The sequence below is a fragment of the Coturnix japonica genome, chromosome 2 (genome assembly GCF_001577835.2).
Source record: "Coturnix japonica isolate 7356 chromosome 2, Coturnix japonica 2.1, whole genome shotgun sequence".
Taxonomy (NCBI): domain Eukaryota; kingdom Metazoa; phylum Chordata; class Aves; order Galliformes; family Phasianidae; genus Coturnix; species Coturnix japonica.
In genome coordinates, this window is record NC_029517.1 from 88886776 (window position 1) to 88896947 (window position 10172).

At 44.9% G+C, this 10172-nt stretch overlaps 1 protein-coding gene across 3 annotated transcripts in view; it reads right to left on the bottom strand.

Annotated features, from left to right (window-relative positions):
- ANKRD12 (ankyrin repeat domain 12) overlaps window positions 1-9801 on the bottom strand; it is a 56312-nt gene extending 46511 nt beyond the window's left edge. For all 3 annotated transcript variants that reach the window (XR_001553436.2, XM_015855254.2, XM_015855253.2), the window contains exon 1: window positions 9667-9801. The gene's annotated coding sequence lies outside the window, so the exon portion shown is untranslated. The remainder of the gene's footprint in view (window positions 1-9666) is intronic.
- Window positions 9802-10172: the final 371 nt, after the last annotated feature.

Consider the following 10172-nt stretch of genomic DNA (forward strand, 5'->3'; position numbering starts at 1 on the left):
AACTGGACACAATATTCCAGATGAGGCCTCACCAGGACAGAGTAGAGGGGGAGGATCACCTCCTTCGACCTGCTGGACACGCTCTTTTTAATACACCCCAGTATGCCATTGGCTTTTTTGGCTACAAGGGCACACTGCTGGCTCATGGTCAATCTGTCGTCCACCAGGACGCCCAGTTCTAGACCTCTGGTGCAAAGTTCTGTGAAAACAAAGTTACACGAATCACAATTACCTCCCCTCAACCATTTAGCATCCAAGGTTGAACGTACTGTGCACATTCGTGCTGAGGGTTTACTGAACAGCCAAACTCCCAAGATACTAAAGTCAAAGCTGACTAGGTACGACATCTCTACACTAGCAGTTTTTTTCCAAAGACCTGTAATACATTAGACATATAGAGCTAGAATGGACTGAACATACACTTACAGCAAGCCTGCCTACCGCAACGGGCCAGAAGCACGGTGTCCTTTATAAGCTTAAAGGAAAGCATATTTTGCATATACTTCCTGAATATGGTGTGCCATCAAATGCAATTAACAGAAGAATTTACCAGGCACTTTTTTGACTTTCACTGTGTGGTGTCTCATTGTACTTGCAGCTCTGCTCTCTAGCAGTAACCAGTAGATGAACGCTATTGGCCTTAGGCAGCACACCTGTTCTATCTGTTGGAAAGAGCAGTGCCTAAAAGTCACTGCGTGCATCTTTTACAGACAAAACATGGAAGAACATTCTCATTTCGCAAATATTCACAAGCTCTTTTCACACGTAACCACAACAGTTCAGCCCATTCAGATTCCAATGTCAGAGTTACAGTGAAAGAACTGCCATCTAACACATATTCTCAAACTAATGGTGCCTAAGGCAACAGTCTGTTGCAAAATTAAGTGTAAATGCAGTACCCAGTACGGACATGAGTCACAAGTTTGGCAGATTTTGCAGAATGTGATGACAAAATGACAAAACACTTTTGGTCAAGAAACGGGGAATTCTTCATTATTAGAATCTTCCTTTAAGACTTGCACAGTACTTTAAATGACTGTGGTTAGAACGTGCAACACTGAGATCAGTTTTACTCCACTGCTACGACTATTGTGCAACCTCATAAGAAGTGCCTTACTCCCTTCTCTCCACAGCAATTCTATGGTTTAGATGAGCCACTCGAAGGAAAAAAAAGCAGCCATCTACCACAAAACACCTACTCAAAATGCTGTGAGTAGACCTGGGTATGTATTTGGAGACTCCTCAGATACTAGTTAATGTACAGAACAGATCAAAGGACTTTATCCTATCAGAGTGCACTTCCACACTTTAATTCGAAATGAGGAGATATTTGAGATTCAAATACATTGCAGAAATACTTGTATAACTCCTAAGAAAAACAAAATATTTTAATCTCATTTTTAAAAGCTGTCCTTGCACAGTGAAATAAGAATGGGCAGTGACTACTCACAATCTCCAAAACAGCTTTATATATACTCTAAAGTACCTACTCACAGCGTGTCAGACTGCACTACACAGGGAAAGGATGAAGTCCCCAAAAACAGCTGACGCTCAGGCAGCAAGAAAGATTTTCCAGTGCTTCAGCTGGAACTAACCGCTGCTTCCTACCAAAATAAAGAATGTATCTAATAGTCTAGGAATTTCTACTAGGAAGAGCGAAAAAATGAGGACATACAACTCAGCCTTATTCAGAAAAGAAACTAGGATCTTCGCTGAGGTTTTGTTACACTTGCTTACATCCCCATCCAGAATGCCTTCAACTCCGTGTTTTAAAGGCCTGAGTTTACCTATGCTTAGTTTCAAGCTGCAGGTACTTCACAATACCCTACAATTTATTTTCAATGCATTTAAACTTCTCAGCCTCTTTCTAACAAATACCCTGTATTAAAGTGCATGACTTTATCCAGAGATTGAGTTTTAAGAAGTAAGAAATTTATTTCTAATGAAATACATGCTTACTGAAGAATACAAAAACTTCAGTAATTATGGAGTAGTTGGGTTTGGAAGGAATATTGAGAGGTTATATAAGTCCTGTAGTTATCTGGTCAGTCAGATGTTTGCAGCTGCCCTCGTACCTTACAAAGAACAAAGTCTACCACATAAGGAGGAAAAATTGGTAACAGAAACACCAGCTCATACAAGCCTTCCTGTTCTTGACCAACTGTAGGCAACAAGGTTATTATACAAGTAGTATAACATGAAAAAGAGAGAACACTTGCCCCAAATTTCATTTACAAAATCTTATTCGCTGATTTAAAATAACACACACATGAACATGCCTCTGAGATTTGTTGGATGGACTGACTAGAATTGTAAAGGTACTACAGATAACACCATCCTCCAGTAACAGGTGTATCAGAGCAAGAGATTGCTCCTGTCATAGCACATCTCATCATTAGAAAGATGCCTATGACTCTTTCAGTTTGGATGGCTGGAACATTGACTTAGGACAACATTTAAACACCAACCAAGAAAGAACTGAAGCACCTATTGCAGTAGTGCTGCACATTATACTTCTACTTAAAACTCCATAATCTACATGGTAGAATGAAACCAACACACTGTCACTGATTTGCATCTGAAAGTAAAAAAGAAAACAAAAACAAAAAGCTAGATAAGATGAAACAAAACAGCCCTACAGTAACCAATAACTCCAAGTTGATCTTTGGCCTTCAGCAATATTTTCATTTGCTAAACATTCCCTCTGAACTGAGACGCTGGCTTGGCCCCGAGTGCCCCCACTGAAGTATTTTAAGTAACACTCCAGGCAAAAAGCGGACTTCAACCTTCTGTGATCACTCTTACTACTGGCAATCGCAGCACTGTCACAGCAACTGAAGAAACTCGCTTCTTTTGCTGTACAAAAATTGTTGACAAACTGATGAAGTTGAAAAAATCATGTAGTTCCAACCCCCCTGCCTGGCAGGGCCACCAAACATACACATTTACTAGATCAGGTTGCCCAGGGCCCCGTCCAACCTGGTCTTGAACACCTCCAAGGACGGGGCATCCACAACCTCCCTGGGCAGCCTGTTCCAGGGCCTAACCACTCTCCTAGTGAAGAACTTCCCCCTAACATCCAACCTAAATCTTTCCTCTTTTAACTTAAAACCATTTCCCCTAGTCCTGCTATTATCAGCCCTTTTGAAGAGTTTACTCCCCTCCTGGGTGTAAGTTCCCTTCAGGTATTGAAAGGCTGCAATGAGGTCACCCTGCAGCCTTCTCTTCTCCAGGTTGAACAAGCCCAACTCCTTCAGCCTGTCCTCATAGGGGAGGTGCTCCAGCCCCCTGATCATCTTCGTGGCCCTCCTCTGGTCACAATATTCCTAAAAAGCCTGTACCCCATAGCTTTTCTAAAACAGATGACAGAACAACCAACTTTCGGGGATCCTCTCCCTACAACCTCTTCCTACATTATAGTTTTATTCCAGTCTCTACTCCCATAGGACTCCTCTTGAGCAGTACTTGACAGCTTGTGATTTAACCCACTCATCAAACAATGTGAAGTCTCATCAAAAAAGTCCAAGCACAAACAAATCTTACCATCTCAGAAAGGCAAACAATCACAGAATCACAGAGATTCTGTTTAAGCTCAACAAGTCTACTTAGTTGTTCACTAAAATAAATCTATAAAGCCAGGGAAACATCTATACAACAGGTAGTCTCTGATTTATACCTCAATTCTATGGCTATTTCTATTGAGGACACACTTACAGAATGCAAGTCCTACCGACACTGGATTACAACATTATCTGTTCCTTCAGAAAAGCCTCCGTAGTGCTGTAGGTTTGGTTAATAACAAAGCAAGAAGACTGAAAAAGTACATTACAAATGAACTTTCCAAACCATAATCTTAAGTAATATAATTTTTGCAAAGAAATTGAAAAAGCATAAAAAGATGGACTATTTTATATAAAAATTGCATACCAGAGCATTTGAGAATGGCAGAATCATTATCAGTAATTCAATACCGTCTCACTTTCTAAAAATAACAAATAAACAGAGAAAGGAGGCAAACGCCTCTACTGACACTAACTTTTCTCCTATTTAATTAATGTACTTTTAATATCCAAGGAAAGTGCTGCATTCAAAGCATCTGAGGTAACACCTTGTGGCAAAACTGATTTTAAGTGGAGCAAGTTAAAATACTAAAGCTGAAAGTTTGTGGAACCTGTGTAACATCAACCAGATGACTTTTACTTCAAAGAACAGCTTGGAATGATTCAGAAGCAAAATAACCTCCCTGATCTCTTGTATATACATTTCTTTTTATGCATACAGGCAGGGGCACAACCTCTCCCCAACCTAGGAGATACAAGATGTGAGAAGCATACATTTAAGAACAGGGGTATCTCTACTGGCATCAACAACAAAACAGAACCAAGCCAACAGAAGCATTCCCTCTCCCCAGCCTAGTGACAAACCTAATTAACAGAAGTCACCAATACTGACTCCCATTCCAGTTGGGCTGGAGCAGCTCCCACCTAGTGACACGGGATGTCATTCCATCTGAGCCGCAGACACCATCCCTACAGCATTCCCAGCATTTCTCCCTGTGGGCCAGCAGGGAACTGCAGCCAGCGGAACCTGAAGGATGTTTGTCAGCGTTGCTTACTCTCACACTCATTTCCCGGCTCCAAGACCAAGCCCACATCTGTTCATGGAAGACACAGGCATTACTGGTTTTACATACGGCTGATCGTTCTGCCAGGAAGCGCTGGCAAGAAAGCAGATGACGATGAGAATCACAAATACAACCGCTGGAAGAAATACTTGTTTTTCTCCTCGAGAGGAATTCTGACGGTTCAAAAACACTCTGAGCTTCTTTTCAGGTGTTATCAATATTTGGATGATTATATCAGAAGAAATACTCTTATCAGTATTTATGCTCTAGATACGTATTGTTTATCTTCTTCTGCAGTAGAAAATCGGGTCCTTTCACTTTCAGTTTTCCACTCAGAAGCTTAGTCTGAGTTGCAGGCACTGGAAGAGGCTTTCTTCAATGAAGTGCCAATACAAACAACATAGAGAATAAATACAGGTGTTTGTCTTCTTGGAGGAAAGGGAAGGAAGAAGAGAGAGAGAAACTGCAGACTGTATATTTAATGAGCAAGACGAAGCACAAGGAAGTCTTGCTTATGGAAGCACTTCGTCATTGCTATTTAAAAAAAATAGTAATAATTGAGAAGCAGAACTTAGCAGAACATAGCACAGCTTGACAAGGCTACCACAAAACAAGAAGTAATGCAGCGAGGCTGCATCCTCTGGTGACTAAAAATGTATTTTTCCTGACTAATTTCACTACCTATAACAGTTGGGTGAGGTGGGGGTGGAGATAGAGGAAGAGTTCTATTTGAAAGAAAGCCACTCGACAGTTTTTGAATTTATCAAGCTTTCAGCAAGGAATCCCAACAGGCTGGCTAAGCCTAGCAGCATTTTATTCACACAGTTAGGCTGAATTCCAGGTTCAACTGGACACAGCTCTGAGCAATCCGCTCTGCTGGCCCTGCTCTGAGCAGGGGGACGGACTGGATGCCCTCCAGAAGCGCCTTCCAATCTCAGCAAGGCTACGATTCCGTTCCGTGAATTAGAAACACAGCTGTTCTTTAACTCGGAGGCTGCATGTCCACCGGCAGTTCTCTCCTCCTGCTGATATGCTCAGCATATTAAAAGGTTTAAGTCTCTTACATTCCCCAGCAACTTATGCCATGAAGTCAGGACAGCATTTATTCCAACAAAGAACCCGTGCAGCTAGTGAGTACTGATGGCAGAGTCAAGTTAAATCATATCATTAAGACAGCTGTGTAGAATACACATTGGGAAGCATCCTATTTTTACTGAGGCCCATACTTGCTGTCACAATAAGCATCTACACAGAAAAACCTTCATCTCCTTACTCTGAGAAGCAGACTCTAGCAAGCTCTAGAGTGCTTGATTGACTTTCTCCTCATTCTAGACAGCCTCTCTAAATGAAGGAGTTTCTTGATCCTATAAAGAGAAAACCTATTCTGGGAGAGAAAAGAAAGGAGTCATGCTTGCCCAAGAGTCAGGAGCTGAAAACACTTATTACAAATCCATGACAAGGTTTGCCTTTTCATCTACAAAGTCTAAAAAACTTGCATGTTCGCAGGTGCTTCCTCTTGACTCTTTTTTAGGATGAGCTCTGGGCTCAAAGGAAGCACCTGCACAGATGCTGAACATAACGATACTCCCTTTCAGCTAAATGGAGAAGTGGAGTCGTAAGCCTCAGTTTTGATCTACTGCTTATTCCCTAAACATGCAGCAAAATAAATCTTGGTCAGCTAAGGCTGTTCCATCAGTACAGCGTCTGCCAAAGAAAAGCTTAAAGCAGCTCAATGACCAAGTTTAAATTTCTTCTATGGGGATCCACAATCCCTTTAGTAACTCAGTAAAGATCTGTAAGCCCAGAGATTTCAGGTCCATTCCAAGAACCTCTGCATAACTACAGTGAGTAACACACTTCACCCTCACTAATGTTTCTACATCACTGGGAAGTTGAGGGGATTGGAAGACGCAGAACAAGTTACTTTCAAGACAAGATTGTTTACTTCTTTTAAGTTTTAGAAAGTAATATGGCTGTCAAGACCATATTAGAGTCTGTTCTAATAATATATATACCAGGAAACAAACTTTCCCTTTTTTCCTTATCTGCAAACTAGCAGTAAGAAGCCAGATTAGATTGCTGAACAGGGCAGCAAAGAAAGCTGATTTCTCTCAGCATTCTTTGTTAAACAAGATCTTGAAGTGAACGTTAACAAGAGAAAAATATTTCTGCAACCTGGCTCCAGTCAGAGCTTGAATAGTTTGAAAGGCAAGATACCCATGAAGTGGGATGTAAAAGAAAGAGATGGGAAACTACCAGAAGTGTCTTAATGCAAGTGAGCTCATTGCTGCTGTCATCAAGTGATGGAACTCACTCAGATTTCTCCCAGAACAATACTCCTCACACAACAAAACACTACTTGGTTTCTTAACACTTTCTGAAATCTGAAGGCAAGGGAAAAGTGCTTTCTAGCTCTATTATTTCCAGCCTCACTGATGCAAGATGGTGCAAAAATAAAGCGGTTCCTGGATCCTTAGCTTTTCCTTCTAACATAACTCATAATTGTGTCTCTGTATGGACTATGGCTTTTCTTGGCATAAGACAGAGTGAAACCAATCCCCTTGCAACACTGTATGCTCAGCTGCTTCAGATAGAGCTCCATGAAGCTGAGGAGAGTTTCTTCATTTGCTGCTTGCGAAAGATAAAAGTGCAAGCTGCAGATAAAAGGACACTTTGTCAAACGTGGGAAGATAACCCAAAAAAAGCCACAGCAAAGTCATACCAGCTCTCAATGGCTCCCTGCACTCTCTTTAAATTAATAGGTTTTATAGAAGGTGACAATAAAGGTTCTCAAATGCATAGCTAAGCTGCCAAGCGATCTGCTTGTGGAAGTGCTCAGTGATCTGCTCGAGGAACTCCCCCGGTTCTGGAACAATAACAAACTTGTAAGGAAAGAAAGCAAGAAAAAAAAAGACTATGTTAGCTGGGCTCTGACTTGTGTTATTCTGTTAATAAAACTATTCAGTGTCATAATGCAAAATGAAAGATAGAGTTTGTGCTAATATTTATTTCATGCCATCTGTCACTGGAGTCTAAGTAGAATCTAATGATGTAGCTAAAACATAGGAGTCTGGAGACTAAATGACCAATCAACATTTATGCTGCTCCATCTGCGAAAGAACACGCAAGAGAAAGAAATGCCAAACACCCACATCTAGCTCATTTCTTCGTAAGGTTAAAAGAAAAGCCAAAAGTAATTTGTTCTACATGTGGATATTAACACTACGGTAGCAGGTTAATCATTACATATTTGGTGATCAATACCTCTTTCCAGTTGTTAAAGAGGACCAACAGCACCAGTCTTTCAGGCAATTTCACCACACTGAGGTAGTCTGAAGATGGCAAATCAGTTCAATGAGCAGAGCTTATTTCCATGCATCTGCACACTCAGTACCGAGGAAGAAGCTCTAGCTCAGCCATTCCCAGGAGCCAGTGCTTCAGCAAGAGGATACCCAGGTAGGGACCTTGCAAAGTTAGAGCTGCAAGTTACTGAGTCTTGTAGCAATTTAAACAGACCCCCGGTGACACAAACACTGTTTGAGCCTACAACCAATAATCTGCGTTTAATAAAGAGGAGTATTTCATTTTCAGTATATGCTTTTAATTCTAACTTAAGTGGTAACAAGGAAACACTCCCAACTAATGCCAAATAAACTCTGATGCTTCATACAAGCGCTCATTCAGGCTGCTTATTAAAAGTCCTTTTCCTCAAAGAAGCCACCCATTACGCAAGCCTGCTTGGAATAAACCTTTCATGAACGTCGTTTGTTGCACACAGTTGCTTTCTTACACAACATCTGTCCTAAGTTTTGCCGTCTGTAGTATTTGGAGTTCACACATAATTTTGAATAATCATCTGAGTGGGCAAAGAACACACAAAGAGATGGCAAGGGATGCGCAGAAATCCTGCTATCTTTCAGATCCAGATGTCATCCTTCTGAAAGGATGAACGGCTCTCTGGCACGCCAGCCAGGCTCAGGGCGTACTAGGAAGCAGTTACAACAGGTGAGATGCCCTGATGTCATTTTAAAGACCTGTTACTCCAGGGACCCCATAGCACTGAACTTCAGGTGGCAGTGGGTGCTGAGCCCTTCCCTGCTGCACACCTGAGCACATCCCTACCCTAGGGGCTGAGATGCGAGCAAGCTGCTGTCAAGCCTCATGCTGAAATCCACCCAAGCACTTCACAACCAGGTAAGCGTTGCCCCTCAAACCTTCCCACATTGATAACGGCTTATTATTGTAATGACCACTAATGATTTCTTATAGACACGATGACCTCACCCTTTCCCCTCGTTCCAAGATTAAACAGTTTTTCCTGGAACGCGGTGACACTGGGGCTGCCGCACATCTGTCTGAGCGCTTTGTGTTCCTGCGAGCATCACAACTCACTGCTGCTCTTTATTAGTGTTTCTTTATCCCATCGGCTCTCCTGGAACTCAGAGGCATGAAATCCCCATCTCCATCCACACCCACAAAACAAAGGTGCGGAACGCGACGAGGGCTGCCACCACAAAACACCCAGCCGCTCGTGCGGGGAGATCAACGGAATAAAAGGCAACAAAACGGAGTAAAGCGGAAGCAAACGGAATAAAACAAATAAGGAATAAATAAAACGGAGTAAGATGGGCATTATCTCGCTCCGTAACAGCAGCCCGAACAAAAGCACGAAGCCGAGCCGAACCCGGCAGTGCCACCCGCCGCTCTCTCCCTCTCTTTGTTGCCCGGTGCCACCTGTGCCGCACCACACTCGGGCTCCACCTCGCCGTGGCCGCGCTCCGCTGTCAGCCCCCCGCAGGGCGCCGCCAACCTTAGCCCCGGCTCCGAGGCGGACAGCGCGGCCCCGCTTGGGCAGCGCCTCGCCGCCTCTCTCTCTCCCTGCCTTCCCCCGGGGAACCGCCGCCCGCCGGCTCTCGGCCAGCTCGGCTGCGGGTGACAGCGGCGGCCATGGCTCCGGGCGGCGCTGACTGACAGGCGCCGAGCGGGGCAGCACCTGAGGGAGCCCCGCCGTGAGGAGAGCGAGGGGCGCGGCCGCTCCTTACCTCCTCCCGGCCCGCAGCTCTACCACCACCGCCGCCGCCTCCCGCCGCGCGCAGCCGCTCAGCCCCGGCCCCGCTGTGGCCGTCGGGTTTGAAAACAGCCCTCCTTCTTCTCCTCCTCCTCCTCCTCCCCCTCCCCCTCCCGCCCGGAGCAGCCGCTCCCCTCCCCCGCCCGCCCTTTGCACAGCGCGGCTCCCGGAGCTGGGCTCCGTGCGGCTGCCGTTGGCCGCGCCCCGCCCACGCGGCTCCGTGCCGGCCGTTCAGAGGGTCGGGGGCGACCGCAGCCCGGCGGGGTAACGGGGTAACGGCACCCGGGGCTGGAGGGCGAGAGAGGGCGGCGGGCAGAGGGACGGGGCGAGCGGCGCGCACGCGTCGCGCCGTTGTGGGCGGCTGAGGAACTTTCTGGAAACGGCGGCGCCGCGGCCGGTACCGGGCGGGGACGGAGCGAACGGACGGGGAGAGGAGACGGGGCACGAGAGCGGCCGCGGGACCAGGAGCCGCCCGCAGCC